Below are 19,160 nucleotides of genomic sequence, written 5' to 3' on the forward strand. Positions count from 1 at the left end.
TTACCCTGGAGCCATCTCATTTGCAGTTGTCCCCTAACCCCCAGTTTATGTGCACGTGTGCACACGTGGTCACCAGAGGGAACGTTGGGTGCTATCCTGAGGTATCCTGTTTACCTTCTTTGAAACAGGGTCTTTCATTGGTGTGGGGCTCACCAATTAGGTTAGGCTGGCGGGCCAGAGAAGCCTAGAGATCTGTCAGTGTCTGCCTTCCCTACACTGGGATTACACATGGAAACCACCGTGCCCACCAGTTTTACGTGGATTCTGGGCATCAAACTCTGGTCTTCATGCTTGCAAAGTACATCTGACCCACTGAGCTCTCTCTCTGTCCCTTGATTAACTTTTAAAAAAATAAATCTTAGCCAAGACAAAAACCATTCATTGTAAACCTTATTCAGCATTAGCTTGGGTGGGTACCTGCGATTGTCTTCCAGGCAACCAACAGCCAAGTGCCCCTCTCTCTGCAGCAAGGGAGGCATGCGAGTGCAGTGACCTTTTCCTCTGTGGTTAGGCGGACCAGCTAGAAGAGACGCATAAGGTATGGACCTAAGGGCAAGTATGTTGCAAAAAGTTGCATCTTGGCAGCAAGCCTTTAAAATGAACCCTTCCGAGGCGGAAGGGACTGCAGTCTGTAAAGAATAAGAAGAGTTAAAAAATGGTTACAAGCTCCTTGTACTCATTGAGAAAAAAAAAAAAACAAAACAATGCTCGGTTCCTCTCCTTTCCTGGTTATTGAACCCCATCAGGAAATGAGCTTCCTTGGGCCCAGGACTACTGTTTGTTTGACACGTATCTGTTGTGCTGTTGCCAGGTACGTTTGTCTTAATGTAGTCAAAGTGTGTGTGTGTGTGTGTGTGTGTGTGTGTCAGGAACAGGGCTAGGCCGTCTTTCCAGTCATCTTTTATATTAGAAACAGCTTCTGGTGGAGGAAAGAGAGGACAGGCTGCCTCCTTTGAGCTTATATGATAGCTTATGATATCATGAGCTGATATGCTCATGGAGCTGGAGAATTGGGGTGCTAGGGGATGGAGCTCGGCAAACGATTGCTTGCTTGTGCCTTTCTGTTTGCTTCCCTGTTGGCTTATGGAGAGTTTGGCCAATGTATCGAAGGTGGCCAAGTCTATAAAGACCAATGTTCCTTAAACCTCAGTAATTCATGCATCTTTTTAAAGGGCTAATAAAATCTCATAAATCCTCAGTAATAAATAATTTTGTTATGATATACCTTAAATATTCCTGAACATAAAACTAAGTATATAAACTTCATGCTTCTAGCTCGCCTATGACTCTATAAATGAAAAATTTATAGAGTAAATTCAGACAAGAGTGCAAACCAATAAAATTCAAATTAGCATTAATTTATCATGACAGATAATTTTGTTTGACTAAAATTAAAGCTCTCCTCGAAAACATGATTGCGTTTCTGACAGCTGAGGTGTCAGACCTGAGCTCCTGGGAAGCTCAGCCGCCCTTCCATCCTCTGTATTCCAAGCTGCCTTAGTGTCAGGCACCTTCACTGAGCAGGATTTGTGGTTTAGACTTTAGTTCTGCCTCTATTTTTATTTGGCCTTGATAATAAAAATCATCATAGGTAATTTTAATAAGATCAGAACATATATGCAAACCCATTTTTGACCAAGTAAGTCTGAGGTTGATGTTTGAGGTTGATCCTCGGTACCGCAAACGACAACGCCTTAAAGAAATTACTATTGCTTTTTTTTGTGTGTGCTGTCAGAATTGTTATTCAAAAACAAAGGAGGGGGTGGGGTATAAACTTTTTTGAAAAACAGTCAACCCAATTTTGATTATCACTTGTCTTTACTAAGAAAATTCTTAAAGGGCTGTGTCTAGTTAGGGTTCTATTTCTGTGAAGAGGCACTATGACCAGGGCAATTCTTATAAAGGAAAACATTTAATTGGGGCTGGCTTATAGTTTCAGAGGTTTAGTTCATTATCATCATGGTGGGACATGGCAGTGTGCAGGCAGACATGGTGCTGGGGAAGGAGCTGAGCGTTCTGCATCTTGATCCACAGACAGCAGAAGGAAACTGTATGCCACACTGGGTGTAGCTTGAGCGTAGTGAGACCTCAAAGCCCATCTCTACAGTGGCACACTTCCTCCAACAAGGCCATACCTCATCCATCAAGGCCACACCTCCTATAATGACACTCCCTATGGACCTTGGGGAGCCATCCCTATTCAAACCACCTCAAGCTATGTTTCAGGGAGAAGGCCGGGACTGCTCAGAGAAGGGCTGAACTGCCGAAAGGAATGGTGAGCAAGAAACCACTAAACCTCTTTCAGAACAATTCAAGTTTAAAAATTTACTTTATTAGTCACATTCGTGACAATTTTAAGGTCTAGGTGGCCAGTGGCTGCTGTAACGATCAGCGTTGATTTGGTACATCTTCATCATCAAAGTGTTCTGTCAGACAGCGCTGTTGTGGGGCAGTGGAGAGATGCATGCACTGAGGTGGTCTTTAATATGCACTGACCTAGGATGACAGTGTTTCTGAGGCCACCGTGATAGATTAAAGAAAAGCAGCACTATTTTTAAAAAGTCAGTTTTTCATAAGATACATCTCAGTGCTGTGTTAAAAATGTGAGAAATATGTCTGTGGGAACAGCTGTAATACAGGTCAGAGGTTTGTGAGGGTCCCAGCAACCTCTGAAGTTAGGTGTCGCTGTCAGGATGTACAGACGTCAAGGAGGTCCAGCTAGGAATGTTGTGTTTGGAGCACAGGACATCTTAGTGAAGGATGAATGAATGTGTGTGTGCTGATGGGAGGACGGAACTCATCAGAGCACAGTTGGCCGCTGAAGTCACTGGGAAGGTTGGCATGAAGTGTGAGGAGGTGTGGATCTCAGTGACGCTCCTTGTTGGTATGAAAAAAATACCCAGTGAAAATAACTCAAGGGAGAAAGGCTTCATTTTGCCTCTTAGTTGGCTGGTACGGTCTATCTTGGTGGAGAAGTTATGGTGGCCGGACGGGTGGCTTACCACATTGTACCTACAAGCTCACAGTTCTAGAGTACAGTCCATCTTGGCGGGAAGGTTCAAAGCCGAGGGACCTGGTAGAACTGTCCATTAACACATCCGCCGGGAAGCAGAGTGACGAGCCAATGTTGCTACTCGGCTGTCTTCTGCATTTATTCAGTCCACATCCCAACAAGGAATAGCTGCTTACACTGAGTGCACCTTCACCCCTCAGGGATCACATTCAGTATAATTCCCTGTCTCCCAAACCATTCTGACGCTGTCTGTCACGTTCACGGTTAACCCTCGCCATCACAACAGCCCGTGGAACGATGCTGCCCACAGTTAACGTGGGTCTCCCCACTTCAGTCAACCTAACCTAGGTCATCCCCCACAGGAGTGGCGAGAGGTTAACCCAAGCTAAACAAATCCTCCTAGGCATGCCCAGAGGCTGGCCTTCTAGGTTATTCTCCATCCTCTCGGGGTGACAGCCAGTACTAAATGACACAGGGTAGGACGAACTGCTGGAACCTTTTCCTATTCTAGTGGCCAGGTGGGAAGGAACCCATGGCAGAACACGTAGCGGTAGCGGAGAGCCAGAAGGGGGACAGGCAGCTTGAGCGCAGGCTGGGGTGGTCAGGTGCTGCAGAGATGGATAAGGTAAGAGTTGAATCTTGGAAATAAACACCAGCTTGTGCTCGTTGTGGGGGAAGCGCTGAAATCGCAAACCCCCAATAAGCATTTATGCTGAGGTACCTGGGAGGGCTTCATGGTATGTTCTGGCTGGGCTTTGAGGAATGGTGAATGATTCGCTGGCATCCTAGTCTTCCTCTCCGCCTCCAGCTCCGCGACCCAGCCTCTCAGGGTAGTAGGTGGGCACTCCACCACTGAGCCACATCTCTGCGCTTTAATTGGAAGATAATGAAAGGAACTACAGACCCGACTAAATACATTCAGGTGCTCTAGGTAGACTCCATTTTTTTTTATAGAGGTAGGATCTGATTTAATGTAGAATCTTCATTTCTTTCTTACCATCTTACACTAGAATTGTTGGAAGTCAGCGATGAGTAGTCATGGGGCTTCTTTAGTGTGGAGTAGAAAAGCTGCCTTTAGCCCGCTTGGAGTTTTCAGTCGAAGCAGCAAGAAAACTTGGTGATGGCGAGACTGCTTGGAAACCCTGGGCCCTTGATTTAAAACCCTTGTATCAGTCATCTCACACCCCAGCCTCAAGTGTGCTTGTTCGAAAATAGGTGTTGTAATGATTCCTACTACAGGGTGTGTGTGGATAATGAATGAGAAGCCCTAGCCAAACATCGCCTGTTATTACCGTAAGAGCCTTTCAATACCTTTCCTCCCTCAGCAGCTAGAGGCACTGAACCGGTGGCTCCCACAGTTGTATGCCTTATTTGGTTATGTGTGGTAAGCGAGGAATACCGATTCCTAGACTCTGCCCTCTGTCTGCTGTGCCAGACTGGCGTTATGGTCTTGGGAATCCTGGATCTAAACTTGAATAGTGTCTTGGTCACTGTAGTATGGAGCGGTGGGCTGCGTTAACACAAAACAGAAGACTCTCCCCCCATCAGGTCACTTTTTTCTCCCCATACTTTTTTCAGTGTTGGGGATCAGTCAGATCCAGAGTATTGTAATGCTAGGCCAGTGATCTTATGCTGGCTGTCTCCCTGTCCTGCATTTTGGTCGCTTTTCGTTGGATGTTGTCTTCCTTACTGTGCCTGTTGACACTGGCTCTCAGTGTGTGGGTTTGTGGCGCATTCGCCTTAAATATTAGCACATGGGTGGGCATTCCATATCTTCCTCTTTCTCCTTCACTAGCTCTTTCTGTACAACGCATATCGAGTTTTTGGACAACACGGATGGCTATGCCTTGGGCAGCCTAGTTTCAGGACCCCCCCTTTTTTAAATTAAGTAAAACAGATTTTTAAAAATAGAAACTTTGCTAAGACAGCCATTTGGCATGTTAAAAATTGAACTTGAGTTTAGTTTCTAAAATAAATAATTCAATTTATATTTTTTTACTCTTAAAATAATATAGGCAGGAAATGCTTCTAAAATAACTGATATGCCCCTTGTTAAAACTAGGGCTGTTATTGGAGGGTTTCCAGCATGCTTTCTTTTTCCGTGGGGGTGAGGAGGGAATGTGGAGGAGTGTTGTACTCCATGCCAACACACACACACACACACACACACACACACACGCACGCACGCACACACACACACACACACACACACACTGTATTCTCTCTTTCATATCGGCAGCTATCTGGTATGTTGTAAAATGTACCCTGAAATTGAAAACAAGAACTAAACTGTGTACTTCAGTCAGTCAGACCACGTAGAACATTTCCTGTTAACACATTTGTTTGTAGAGTTTGCTTAATAAAAGAAACCCAACAACAATAAAACAAACAAGCAAAAACCATATTATAACTGAAGCAGCGTAAATGGGTGTATGTGTTGTGGAATATTACTTTAAATGGGCAAAGATGTGTCGCATTTGTTTGTGCTGCGTGTTTAAAAGCTGTGTAAAGATGTGTTGCCTTCGTTAATGTTGTATTTGTTTAACAATGTAAAGATGTAGTGCTTTGCCTGCCTAAGACACCTGATTGGTCTAATAAAAAGCCGAACGACCAATAGCTAGGCAGTGACTGATTGTTGACCAGGCCAGGCTTGTACTGCCCAGTGCAGGTTACTACAGTTTCTCAGGGTTTGCAATTGCAATGGCTGTGCCATGCCCAGAAGGTAGCATTTTACATCTTCCTCCCTTTCTTCTGGCTTTTACATTCTTTCCAACCCTGCTGTGTTTCCCGAGCCTACACAGGTGCACTGTCCTGTGTATAGCTGAGCGTTCAGCTGCCGCGTATTCTCAGCACCTTGGGCAGCCAGAGTTGGTAGTCCCTTGCAGAGAGCTGTGAGAAAAGCATGAGTCTATAGTGTAAAGAGAAATATTTAGGTGCTCTGACAAGTTAGCTTCATAGTAGTGCGTTAGCCACCAGGGCCAATACTTTCCTAGCCAGGAGCTTTTGGCTAGTTTTAGAGTACCAGGCATGGCTCCTCTTCTCTGGTGTGGGCCTCAAGTTTAATCAGAAAACAGTTAGTTACTGCATATCAGTTGTGCCTCTGTTGTACAAGTAGTTTTTCTTGGAAGGTTGTATTCTCCTCAGAAGGAGCTGCATCTATGTTCTGAGCTTGCGGTTGTCTCCACAGCCCCATCTCTGTCAGCATTGTAGCTGCTGCTGGTTGCTGGTTGTCATGGTGCTTTACAGATTCCACAATGCCTTCCTAATTGGTCCCAGTAATTGGTGCCTTCAAGAGCCTGGCTGGCTGATAGCATCTTCCTGGTCTGAGGAACAATGCAACCAAGGATGGGGGAGGCCAAGTTAGTTCTCTCAGAAGTCTTGGGTTCTATGTAGCAGAGCTCGAATTACAAGCTCTAACTCTGTTGATTTCTGCACCCCTTCCCAAACAGCCTCAGAGCAGTAGTTAACAGAAGTTTCCCTCTGCTTTCTCTAGTCCAGACCCTCTTTATTTTAAACTATGGCAGAGAGAGTTCTACATGAAGCGTCTTCCAAATAGCATGTCTTCATCACTGACCACACGCCCTGCTGGGTGCCGGTGTGGAGCGTGCACAGTAGTCCCCTGGGTTACCTGTGGTAAGAACCTGTGATAATATGATAATGGCGGGGATTTAAACTAGTCCTGCTTTCAAACAGCTTTTATTCTTTCCCTATATTGAAAATGTAAATTATCAATACCGATAACCTAAATTGTTCTATTTGTTTAGAGTGTCTGTGTGTGTGTGTGTGTGTGTGGTGTGTGCGTGTCTGTGTGTGTGTGTGTGTGTGTGGTGTGTGCGTGTCTCTGTGTGTGTTGTATGTACACGTTTCCCTTTATTCATGCAGAGGCCAGAGAAAGAGACTGGGTATCCTGCTGTATCATTCTCTAGCTGAACCTGGAGCTAGATTGGTGGCGTCCATCCTGTCTTTGTCCCGCACAGCACTGTGACTGTGATGAACATGGCCACAAGTAGCCTTTCCGCAGATGCTGGGGATTTGATTTTTTTTTTTTTTTGATTTTCGAGACACGGTTTCCCCATAGCTTTTTGGTTCCAGTCCTGGAACTAGCTCTTGTAGACGAGGCTGGCCTCGAACTCACAGAGATCGGCCTGCCTCTGCCTCCCGGAGTGCTGGGATTAAAAGAGTGCGCCATCACTGCCCGGCCTGATGCTGGAGATTTGAATCAGACTTGCTCATCAAGTGAGCCAATCACCCAAGGTCACAGTCTGAGTTCATGAAATCAAACTCTCGCAGCTCCGAGAGGACTGTTCTCTAGCTATTCTTCCTGGTCTTCTGTGCCTGGTCATTTTGAGATAGAAATTTCTCAGTGATAAATTGGCTCTGCTGACATTTCTGGAATCTGGCCCACGAAGCAGAAATCTTCCATGGAACACGGGGCAAGGAAGAGACAAATGCTGGTCAAACATCCAGGCCCTCAGAGGGTAGCACTTCCTGGGTGCACATTTTCATCAAAGCCTGCTAGCTGCAGCCCCTAAACCAAACAACACACAACCAAGACCGCAGGCATTCACGGCGCCTTATCTCACACCCTTCTCATTTTCCTTAGTCATCTGCTGAGAAAGATCATGTGCTAACGCCAACGTCAACCACGATTCTGTGCAGTTTGTGGTTGCCAGGTCAGTTCTGACCAGACTGCTAACTTTAAACGGTGTCATCTCTGACAAATGACTGTAGGACATCACTGGAATGTGACTTGTCACAGAGCTCTGGTGTCGCTGGAAAACATCAGCAAGCGTTTCAGTCCTTTTGCTTGTGTGGACCTTGGACGTTAGCATTAGAACTGAGGCAGTGAGGAAACAGCTAATGGTCCCCACTGTATCCTCTTTAGGTGCAGCCATGGACATGGATGGTGGAGATGTTAAGAGCAGTTTGGGGTAGAAAGCTCCCCACCCCCCTGGCTTCCCAGTGAAGGGAGACTCATTGTGCTTTGCTGGGCTGTGACAAAGCTGGACCACATCATCCCTGGTGCGGCTCACTCACAGTTGAGGCCTTTGTTATCCTGTGACACAGTGGGGAGAGGATGCTGGGAAGGCCTCATTATAGGCCTTTCGGTGAGCGGTTCTTAGTTGGTCATTGCCATCTGCCTACCCCCTTGCTCTTCAGGCCAGTCACACTGGTGAGACTCTCATGCAGCCGCTGCATGTGTAGTAGATCTTGTAGGTGGGCAGCTAGCAGGAGCACAGGCGGTCCTGTTTCAGAGAAGTAATTCTGGAGGAAAGGAAAAGCTACTCCTTCTGTGAGGCCGCAGAGATCATTCTGTTATTTTCGTTTATACAGACGTGTTCCCTCCCCCTTTCCCCACCTGCTAATGTCTTCCCCTGAAGACCGATATGATTTTAGAGGTGCACCTCAGGACGTGGTACCACGAATCACGGATGTCTAAAACGGGCGAGCATGCGTCTCTCCTGTCTCTTGCAGGTAGTGTCATGCAGCATAGTTTTATCTTGTTGAAAAACCTCTCGTCTTGCTTTGAACTGGGGGGAATTACGCTGTTATCCACGAGGCCGGAGAGATCTCAGCTTGACAAGCAGTTTCTGTTGAGGACACCTGCGGCCAGTGCACAGTACAGCCATTGTTCCCTCTCTGGGAGCACGGTGAACAGAGCTGTGGCTTTTAAAGCCTGGAGTCGAGTCTTCTCGTTTCTTCCTGCCTGAATTTTGGTTTCAGTGGAACAAATTCCTGTCTGTTCTGATTTTGCTGATACAGATTTAGCAGGTGTGTGTGACTCATACATGTGTTACTTCTGAGGGTGAATGCTGAGGTATCTCAATGGTAGAAGGAGCTATGTACAGGGTCAGAGTTGAGGCACCCAGAGTGAGCTAGACTCAGATGCCAGCTTCCTTGGAGTATAGCTGAGGAAAAGCATTTGACCTCTCTGGACATGGGCTCTCTTCTCTCTGGACATGGGCTCTCTGGGTGCAATCACCAAGGCCCCTAGGATTAAGATTCTGCCACTGCGCCCTTTGTTTCTTGGGATGCTTAGAGCCTCCAGGGTGGCTAAAGACCTTGGTACTGTGAAACTGTTAACTCTTCCTGGGAGGGGCTTTTAATTAAGGGATGGGCATGTGGCAGGCTACGGAGAACAAAATTTGGGTAGAATTTTCTATCTGTGGTAACTTTGTGGAATAGAGCAAGAAACGTTTCTAGGACAGTATTGTTTGTCAGCCTGAAGTGTTACTGCACACTGGGGTTTTTAATTTCTGAGTGAAGAGCTGCACAGTGATGCCCTTCCGTGGGCTGCGTGGGACCAGGAGTCTTTCAGATATCTTTTTTTGTGCTGATTTTGAGATATTTATATAATGAGATATCTTGAGGGTAAGATCCAAGTATAAACAAAAATATAATCTCTGTTTCATGGCACCATATACATGTACCCTGAAGGTAAATTGATGCATTGTTTTGGAGAATTTTCTACATGAAACCAAGTTTCATATCACGGAATTTTCCACTTATGGCGCCATGTTGGCGTTGAAAGCATTTTGGGTTTTAGAATATTTTTAATTTTTGTATCAGAGACGACCAGTTTGTTCTGAGTTTAGGTGAATAATTCTTCACTTATTAGCCCTTATTCTGATAAAAGGCAGTCTACAGAGAAGGTGAATATAGATAGATATCCCAGTCTTGTTTTGCATTCTCATACTCTTAAAGAAACCCTAAAAAATTATAATTGTGGAAAACGTATATGTTAATTGTATATAAACTGCAAAGCATCAAAAGGGAAATAGAAATACATTCTAGAAATGCCATTATTCCTGTTTGATGTCTTTAGACTATCCATGAGCTAGTCCATGCTTATATGATTTATTATCTTGATTTCTTTGGTTTTGGGAACTGAAGTTTCAGGTGAAGGTAGAGATTAATATGATACTATTTCTGGCATATTTATGAGGGGTTGATGGATACTGTTTTGACTACAGAAAAAGAATCGTAGACTGATCTCTGAGAATAGCATTGGTCCCACTCCTCCTTGCATAGGCTTTCAGTATTTAGAATGTATAGATGTTGTCATAGCTACTAGTATAATTAACGCTAACACGTGAAGACTTCTTAGTCTCTTAGCTCTTACTGCTCAAGAATTGCTGTCAGAAGATTGCCTCATTTGCTTTTTGGGAGCGGAAATTGTTGCCCCCGATATTATTCTGCATCAGTTATTTTAATACCAACTGTCTGAGTGTCTTTGATCACTGGCACTAAGGTGTGGCTCTGTAGTGGTTGAATAGTTATAGATTGCTTTTATGGGGATTCAGTATACATTTGGTAATATTTATGGATATAATATATATTTGATAATACTTATGGATACAGTGTCTATTTAATGATTTTTATGAATAAAGTATACATTTGACAATATTTATGGACACAGTATATATTTGATAATATTTATGAATAAAGTATACATTTGATATTATTTCTGGATACAATATATATTTGATAATACTTAAGGATACTATGTACATTTGGATACAGTATACATTTGGTAATATTTATGAATACAGTATACATTTGGTAATACTTATGGGTACAATATACATTTGATAATACTTATAGCTTATTTATTGAGGATTGGTTTTGTACATAATTTCCCCTATTAGGAAACAAAAGATGTTTAGTTTCTCTTTTGTTGTTCAGCCCATAAAATTGTGGCACTATTCACACGGCAATGAAAATACATTCTGATTACTAAAGGACACAAAGCTTGCTTTGTGGTTTCTACTTTGGTGTCTTTGTGGTGTTCTTTGAAGTTCTGAAATGTTTTTCGTGTTTGATTGAGATTAAATCTGGGTTTCATTTTGCTTTTTTGAAACATATTGAGCAAGTTAATTTTCTGTTTGAGTTCCTAAGGGGAATGACTCCAGGCCGCTGTGTCCCAAGAATTCAGACTTGGTCCTGCCAGAACATTCCTGTGGTTTTCCATGGGGCAGATCAGTGTGTTCATGAAATTTTAGTTGTAGCTTGTACTTTCCGTGGTTAATTAAAACATCTGGCTTGAAAACTTTCCACAGACAGAGGGCATCACCGGTCAGAGACCCTTCTCAGGAATGAGTCAATGCTGCAGCCTTCACCACAGTAGGCCCAGCTTGTGTTTAGCGTACCTACAAGAGTGGCTTCTGTTCATTGAGGATTTTAACCCTTTGGAAGGTCTTGCTTGGGTTATGGTGGAGAGAGAGAGAGGAAGAGAGAGGGAGAATGTATATGAATGAGAATATCAGACCTAGTAATGGCTCCCTGCCTTTGCCCCTCCAGGTTGGAGCATCTGTGGGGGAGCTGCTGTGCTCTCTATCCCAGCATGCTGTGGTCGGATCTGCCCAGCCCTGGACTAGAGACCTTTGCTGGATGGAAAATCCATAAACGAAAGCCCCTGTGAAAAGCTGACTCGGACGCCGACTCAAGTGCTCCCAGGTTGGTGTTAGAGAGGTGGGCCTGGCTGGGAATGTGGTTCTGTTCTTTCTCTAGTATTTGGAGCCAATCCTAAATGGTCATCACCCGTTAATTGAGAGATTCCCAGATCCATGTCAGCGAGGCATCCTGATTGCTTTCTCCACGTAGTGTGTTGTTTTCTTTCCTTTTCTGTCCTTTGTCTCATTCATCCTCTTTCATCTTCCTTTTCTCCCTCACATAGAGGAAGATCTTCAGTACAGATATGAGCAGAGGCCACCCAAATCGGCCCCACTAGTCTTGGGTTTGTAATAGGACGAAAACTGCGTCCTCACTCGAGGCTATATAACTTATCCAGGTTCATACTTGGAAGGGTGGCTCATTTCTCCTGGGGTCCTTGGCTGTTCACACTGTCTGACAAAATTGTAATACTTGCTTTTCTGCCCAAACAAAAACTACTGACCCATTCAGTTTTAGTAATTTGTACATTTGACATTAAGATGATCGTATAGAAAGGAGATGCCCCCCAAAACAGTAGCATTTAGATGAATGTGTGATCATAGTTCTGTGTATCAGAATGAAACAATGTAGGATTCTTTCTGAGGCCTGCATGTCCAGGGACAGTACTCGGTGGCCGGGTACTCTGCGTGAACGATGAAGACTTGTCACTGGGAAGGAGGATCCAGCAGTCTGAGCGCCTGGCTTGGCTTTGCTTGCCCTGCATCCTTATTGAATCTTTTCCCTCAGGGTATTATCCCCCCCCCCCCAGGCCACACTGTTAGCCTCTGGAGGAGAGGACTCACTGACTCACGCTGGGCATGTGACTTAGGCCTGTCCAGTCCTGGTCACAATGATCAGGGTTTGGAGGCCTCAGTACTGTCACTGAAAAGTATTGAAAAGAGCCCTTTTCTGCTTATGAGTTTGCTCAGCTGGAGCTGCTGGAGGCAACTTTAGGAGCAATAAGTTGATTAGAGAAATCAGCAGAAAGATACAGGGAGGAGCAGAAGTTGGGGAGGATGGATATCATGAATATCCACACATATGAACATACATGCATATGTATGAACATATATGTACACAGAAATTCATATACACATACAAGTATTCCTAGATAGCATATACATATATCCACATATACCTGTACACATATATACATATATACACATACATGCACAGATACACATAGGCGTGCATGCATTCTAACACAATCAAATAAGCAGACATACATGTACCTGTGTGCTTGAACTTATGCCCCCGAGTTAGCCCTAAGGCAGCATTTCCTGTTTCACTTTTCAGACAGATTAGCTGGTGGGTCAGGTGACTGTCACATCTGAAGCACCCTGATGACAGTGGCTTCCAGGCTGTGAGGTCTCAATGTGAAATGACTGTGGGGTAGTGTGTTTTCACAGGGTTAGGGTAGAGAGGGCAGGCCAGTGTGGAGTCATAGAACGGGCTGCTTGAAAGCAGGGATGGAACTCAGTTCTTCCGGTGGTGGAGAGACTGGTCCAGAGGGCTGTTAACAAGGGAGAAATAGGATTTAGGTTTCAGGAGCATTTGAAAATCTATTTAACTCATTTACTTGCTTTTTGAATCTAAAAGGAAGGCTTCCCAGAGCCTATACTTAGAGCAAATTGCTGATAAGGAAGATAATTCCTTATGCTAGTAGTGGTGTCTTATTTACTGTAAATACAATGGCTGGGGAGCAGCCAAATGAGGGGTTGTCAGGAAGCTGCCCAGAGTTTAATAGCCTGGGTAGGGCTGCTGCTCCCACCAAAACCTCATCCGGCTTCCATCCCAGCCAATCCGAGCGCAGCGGTGAGTGCTGAGACTGCCCTCGCCCCAGTCCTGTGACTATCAGACTTTATAGTCATTATTTGATTTTGTTAATTATCATTACTTATTTTAAAACTAGTAGACTTCTGCAGGGAGTAAGATTGGCTATGAAAGAATGGAGCGGTTTCTGTGTAACTGCCGCTGCCTCTTTCCCTGTTATTCCTTATGTCTTACATCAGTTTGGCACGCCCGTTAGTACTGATGTAATTCACTGAAGTCTGAACTTTATATTAGGTTCAGTCTTAATGTGGTATATTCTGATTTTTTTCTTTTTGTGTGGTTGGTCTGTTCTGTGGCCTGTGATAATGTATCCTAACACAGATAGAATTACACTGTTTAGGTTTTTGTTAACTTGACACAAACTAGGGACACAGGGAAAGGGCACCTCCACTGAGAAATTGCCTCCATCAGATTGGCTGAGGGTGTGTCTGCGGGGCCATTTTCTTGACTGCTGATTGGTGGATGAGAGCCCAGCCCACTGTCGGTAGTGCGTTTCTGGGAGATATAAGAAAAGTAGCCGAGCTGTGGTTTAATTGCATTTTGAATGTTGAACCAGCCCTTTGATAGCGATCACAGTGACGCTATCTCAGTATTAAGAGTGTTGGTTCATGAACTCGTGACATGGAATGTATCTCCATGTTTTTCAAAGGTCTGGGTTCTTTGAGCAGCAATGTGTTGTTTGCAGGGTCCCGCTCTTGTACTATAGAGTTAAGTTTATTCCCAAGAGATTTTTGTTGTTGTTCTTTTTGTGCCTTTACAAATAGAATTTTTTTTAAAATTTCCTTTCCAGATTATTTGCTAGCAATATATGGAAGTACTGTTGGTTTTGTGTAATGACAACCACATTATGCTTGTTTCTAAGCCCTGATGGTGTTTAATTAGATGTGTGATTTTCTTAGTGTTGTTTTCAGAGCAGATCACATCTAGTTGCATGTCTGCAGCCACTCCTGGACTTTCTTTAGAGAAATGACTGTTCAAATCTTTTGTCTGCTTTTATATTGGGTTGTTATGCTTTCTTTCTGTGTGTGTGTGTGTGTGTGTGTGTGTGTGTGTGTGTGTGTGTAAGATTTGCACACATTCCCTCCACTACCTAATCTCTGACTGTGTTCGTTAACTTTCTTGATGAAGTCTTTCTTCTGCGTGTGTCCTGGTTAGGGTCATGGTTGCTGTGATGGAACACCATGGCCAAACGCCATGTGGGGAGGAAAGGGTTTACTTAGCTTATGCTTCCACAATGCTGTTCACCACAGAAGGAGGTCAGGGCAGGAACCTGGAGGCAGGAGCTGATGCAGGGGCCATGGAGGGGTGTTGCTCCTAGCTTGCTTCCCATGACTTGCTCAGCCTGCTTCCTTCCAGAACCCAGGACCACCAGCTCAGGGGTAGCCCCACCTACAATGAGCTGGGCCTTCCCCCATAGATCACTAATTAAGAGAATGCCCTCAAATTTACCTACAGCAATGTAAGATGTAATTTCTTTTGTAGGCAATTTGCTCAGTTGAGTCTCCTTCTTCTCTGATGATTCTAGCTTGTGTCAAGATGTCATAAAACTTGCCAATGCAATATCCCTCAGTGATACGATGTAAATTTTAATTAATTCTAAATTACATCAATATAGAAAACTATATATGTGTAATGTTTTTACTAATAATATTCTTAATGGTCAGAAACTTTTGATTATAATGAAGTCTAGTTTATGTTCTTTTTTCTTTTAAAGGTTCCCTTCCATTCCCTCCTCCCTTCCTGTCTCTGACTCTCCCTTTGTACGTAGCACAGACTAGCATGAAATTTGTTATGTAGTCCAAGCTGTCCTCAGACTTGGGATATTCCTGCTCTGCCTCCAGAGAGCCAGGATTGCAGGCATGTGCCGGCATATAAAGCTCATGACTCTGATGGTATAAAACTCTTGGTCTTCACTAAAGTTCAGAGATATTCGTGTTGCTATTTCTTAAAGCACTTTTATTCTTTTAGGCCTTACATCTTAGTCTTTGATCCGTTTGAGATTAATTTTTACTAATGCTGGACGGTCCAGACTACCTTTGTTTTATTGTTTTGCATATATATTCTAGCACCATTTGCTGAAGGAACTCTTATCCTCTGCTTGTCATGAGACAGTTTAGCAAATCGGTCACTCCTAGATGTGCAGCTCAGTCTGTTTGAGTTGCGTGATTATCCTTAGGCCAGTGCTTTTCGTAGTGCAGGTTTTCTATGAAATGGATTTGAGAACTAGACTTTCATTGCAGCCCATCCATTTCCATCAAGCAAACAAACAAAAAACTTGTTACCTTGGCGACATTACATCTGCATCTCTTCCATTGTCTATACTAGTGTCTATGAGCTTTTCTTTGACATACGTATGAGAATCTGAGACGGTAGACGACAGTTCAGAGCCAGTCTTGGTGCGTGGCGTAGAGGTTGTTGTATTTGCTGCCTTGTCTTACCGTCTTTATTTTGGGCACTGGGTAATGCGCCCGCTTTTTCCACGACTGAGCTCAGGCTCTACCGCTGAGCTATGGCCCCAGTCCCGTGTTGCTCAAAATCTGAGCAAAACTTTGCCTTTCATGAAGATGACAAACAGTTTGATGCCCATTTTCTCTTTGACTCAAACGTCAAATTTTCCATGAGTCTGCCTTAATCATCTTTTGAAACTGAGAAAAATATAGGCGGTGAGCAAAACCTCTTACCTTTACTTTGAATGGCTTTTTTTTGGGGGGGGGAGGGCAGGAGCTAAACTTAGAGGTCCAGAAAGATTGATTCACTGAAGTTATAGCACAGTTGCATTTGTGAAGTCTCCAGGCTATAATAATTTGACCATAAACACAAAATGTGGTCATCACTGAGCCCACGAAAGGATTAAGAGTGAGGCTGCTTCTATTACCAACGGCCACATTTGGTGAATACGTTGATAGAGTACTTGCTTGGAATATTATATATTTTATATTTTACTTCTCTGTATAGCTTTCAGATTCCCTTTCGAGCTGTGATAGATACCATATGTGAGTGACGCACAGTCCATGCTTATGTATTTTAATGTAATTACTGGTAGGAGAACAGACAGTGCTTTCTGAGTCCCATACTGATCTGAGATGAATAAAACATTTAGTCCGATTATACCATTCCAGTAAGTTCTGTATTTTTACACGACAACTATTCAAAATGGAAGTTTACAAACTATGCGCCAAGAAGTTATCGATTCCCAGTTTCATTCATGAATAAAAGTGGCCTCTTGAATGTTTCTGCACGGACAGTATCTAAGCAGGTAATTGATTAGAAAGTGAGCATCAGCACCGTGCTAGCTCACACTAGAAAATTGTTCTGTGTACTTTGCCCTCTCAACCCTCTTTGAGAATGAAAGAAAATGGCTTTTTTTTTTCATTATAACTGTTGGTAACTAAGGCCCATCTGAGGACAAAATGTAGTGTCTCAAAAAAAAAAATTTAGTGTCTCAGTAAATTATTCCATACTGATTTCATATGCTATATTTTCTTGAGGATACTTAGGTTGTAGGGCTAGTTTGCTCCCGCTGTGCATCGTTTCCTGGTGTCTGGCTGAAGTGTCTAAGTGACAGGAGAGCTGGACAGTAATTAGGGACGTCCCCAAGATCTGTCTCAGAAATAAAATGGCTGAAATGCCAGCCACAGCTCAGTTCTGGATTCTCAGAGAGGACGGAGCATGACCACTGATCCTGAGCAGGCGTTCACTTAGGAGAGAGAAAGGATGCTGAGATAGATCCGTTTATTGAATGCAGCTCTGCTGAATTCAGAGAAAAGTGATAAGATGTGCCCTGCAGAAAGCTGTGTTGGAGTTCCAGGAGGAAGCAGGAGGAAGCAGCCCTTAGCAGAGACAGCCTGGGGCTAGCCCTTCTGGGGTTGGAGAGCGTGTGCGAGTGTGTGTCATGTTCACTTGAGCATGCCCAGTAGACTGGGTACTGAAGTGCTCCTCAGTTTTTATCTTTACATCATACAGGGAGGCAGCATTACCTCAATTTTTCAATGGCTATCTTATATCTATTTATTTCTTATATCTACTCACTTAAATTTGAACCCAGGGCCGGTGAAGTAAGTGGCTCAGTAGGTGGAGGTACTTGCTGCCAAACCTGATGGTCTGAGTTCAGTCTTCAATGATTCCACGTGGTGTAAGGAAAGCATTGATTTATGTTAGTTGATCTCCCTTCCTCCCTTTCTCTCTCTCCCTTTCTCTCTCTCTGTCTGTCTCTCTCTCTCTCTGTCTCTCTCTCCCTCTCTCACCTCTCTCATTCTTACTCTCTAATACAAAATAGTTAATTGAAACCAGATTTTTTCCTCTCAAGCTTTGTGGCATACCCATTTAAATAAAATACAAAGTGGGAAGCATATAGCAAACTCTATGTGTCTCTGTACTTCTCTTATTTTTTAAAACTGATAATTGATGAGTTATAAAGACTCCACCAAAGTAATAGATGAATAAGATACTTAGGAATTTCCAGAGACAGTGCTAAACATGAATGTAGGCTAAGCCTGGGAAAACGGCCTCTTGTTATTTTTGAGGAATTAGTGGAAGGTAGAGGGTGTGTGTGTGTGTGGGGTCTCACGTGGTTTTTACCTGTGAAAACCGCCTTGTCTGAATCCCAGAGGTGGAAATAAGAATGCAGAATATGCTCAGAAGTCTCCCTGTGTTTCTTGGCAGATATGTGTGGTCCAGCCCTGCTCTCCATCAGCCTGCTGGGAGTTACCTGAGGTGGTGTGGTTGTGCGGGGAATCGGATACTCCCAAGTAGTTGCTTAGACAAGGGGGGCCCGTTCCTGGCTGCCCAACACTCTGACTGGGCTCCACATCTCTGTGGGCGCCTCCACTTTCTTTGTGTTGACTGCTCTGAAAGCTGTCTAGAATTTGACAATGGCAAGGATCAAGATCTTTTACATCCGATAGCACGAGACTGTGGTCTGTCTACTGCGTTTCTAGTAGTTTCTGCTGGTGTTGTTAGTAAAGTATGTGGTCGATGGCAATCTATCCCCTCCTTTTCCCCTGCTCGGTGTGTCCCTTTTAGACTGTAGAAAGCACGGATGTGAAAGCTGAGCTGCTTGGGACCCTTCAAAGAGCTGAGATAACCAGCCACCGGCTCTGCAGAAAGCAGTGCCTAGCCAGATTCATGGAGTCTGTCGGTTACCAGCTTGACTTTGGTAGCTGCGGCTTGCTTGTCTGTCAGGTCTGTGATGCAGCTGGAGACAAAGCAGGGCAGTGTGATGCTTAGAAGCAGAAAAGGGACTGGTGTGAGATCAAGTTAACCTCTAAAACAGATGCTGTGGGACCCCAAGATCACCAGTGGTTTCACGAACAGCCTTGCTAAACTGATGCCAAGGTATTTGTGTAAGCTATACTGTAGCATGGTTGTAGTGAGTGAAGTCTGTTTGGTGGTGGCTTGCAGAGATCTGTGATACGAACACACACATACCGTGAGAAAAGGTTTTGCAAATTCATGTGTTGTGCCCACCTTCTTTAAGGCACATATGCTGGCAATGTATGTTTTCACCTATTGGTACTCTAGAATGCTTCTCTTCTCTCTCTCTCCCTCTCTTCCTTTCTCTTCCTCCCTTCCTCTCCCTCCTTTCTTCTCTCCCTTCTTCCCTCCTTCTTATGTTTGTTATAAAATCCTGAGTAATTTTAAAAACATTGAGACGTTTTCCCCAGAGTTTATTTTTAGTTCTTCTTTTCTCTAAATGCAGAAGTAGGTGATTTGTGTGTATGTGTGTGTGTGTGTGTGTGTGTGTGTGTGTGTGTGTGTGAGAGAGAGAGAGAGAGAGAGAGAGAGAGAGAGAGAGAGAGAGAGAGAGAGAGAGAGAGAGAAGAGGGGCAGATTCAGCAAACATTGCCTTAAAACTTTGTTAGGTAGAACATTGCGGGCCAGG

At 44.0% G+C, this 19,160-nt stretch overlaps 1 protein-coding gene across 11 annotated transcripts in view; it reads left to right on the top strand.

Annotated features, from left to right (window-relative positions):
- The window catches only part of Apbb2 (amyloid beta precursor protein binding family B member 2), a 320,293-nt gene that overhangs the window by 63,532 nt on the left and 237,601 nt on the right, over positions 1-19,160 (top strand). For 9 of the 11 annotated variants that reach the window (XM_075943293.1, XM_075943299.1, XM_075943298.1 and 6 more), the window contains exon 2: positions 11,315-11,470. The gene's annotated coding sequence lies outside the window, so the exon portion shown is untranslated. Of the gene's footprint in view, positions 1-11,314; positions 11,486-19,160 lie in introns of those variants that run through there. The other 2 variants (XM_075943295.1, XM_075943294.1) reach the window with 2 other exon arrangements.

This window comes from Microtus pennsylvanicus, chromosome 12, assembly GCF_037038515.1.
Source record: "Microtus pennsylvanicus isolate mMicPen1 chromosome 12, mMicPen1.hap1, whole genome shotgun sequence".
NCBI lineage: Eukaryota > Metazoa > Chordata > Mammalia > Rodentia > Cricetidae > Microtus > Microtus pennsylvanicus.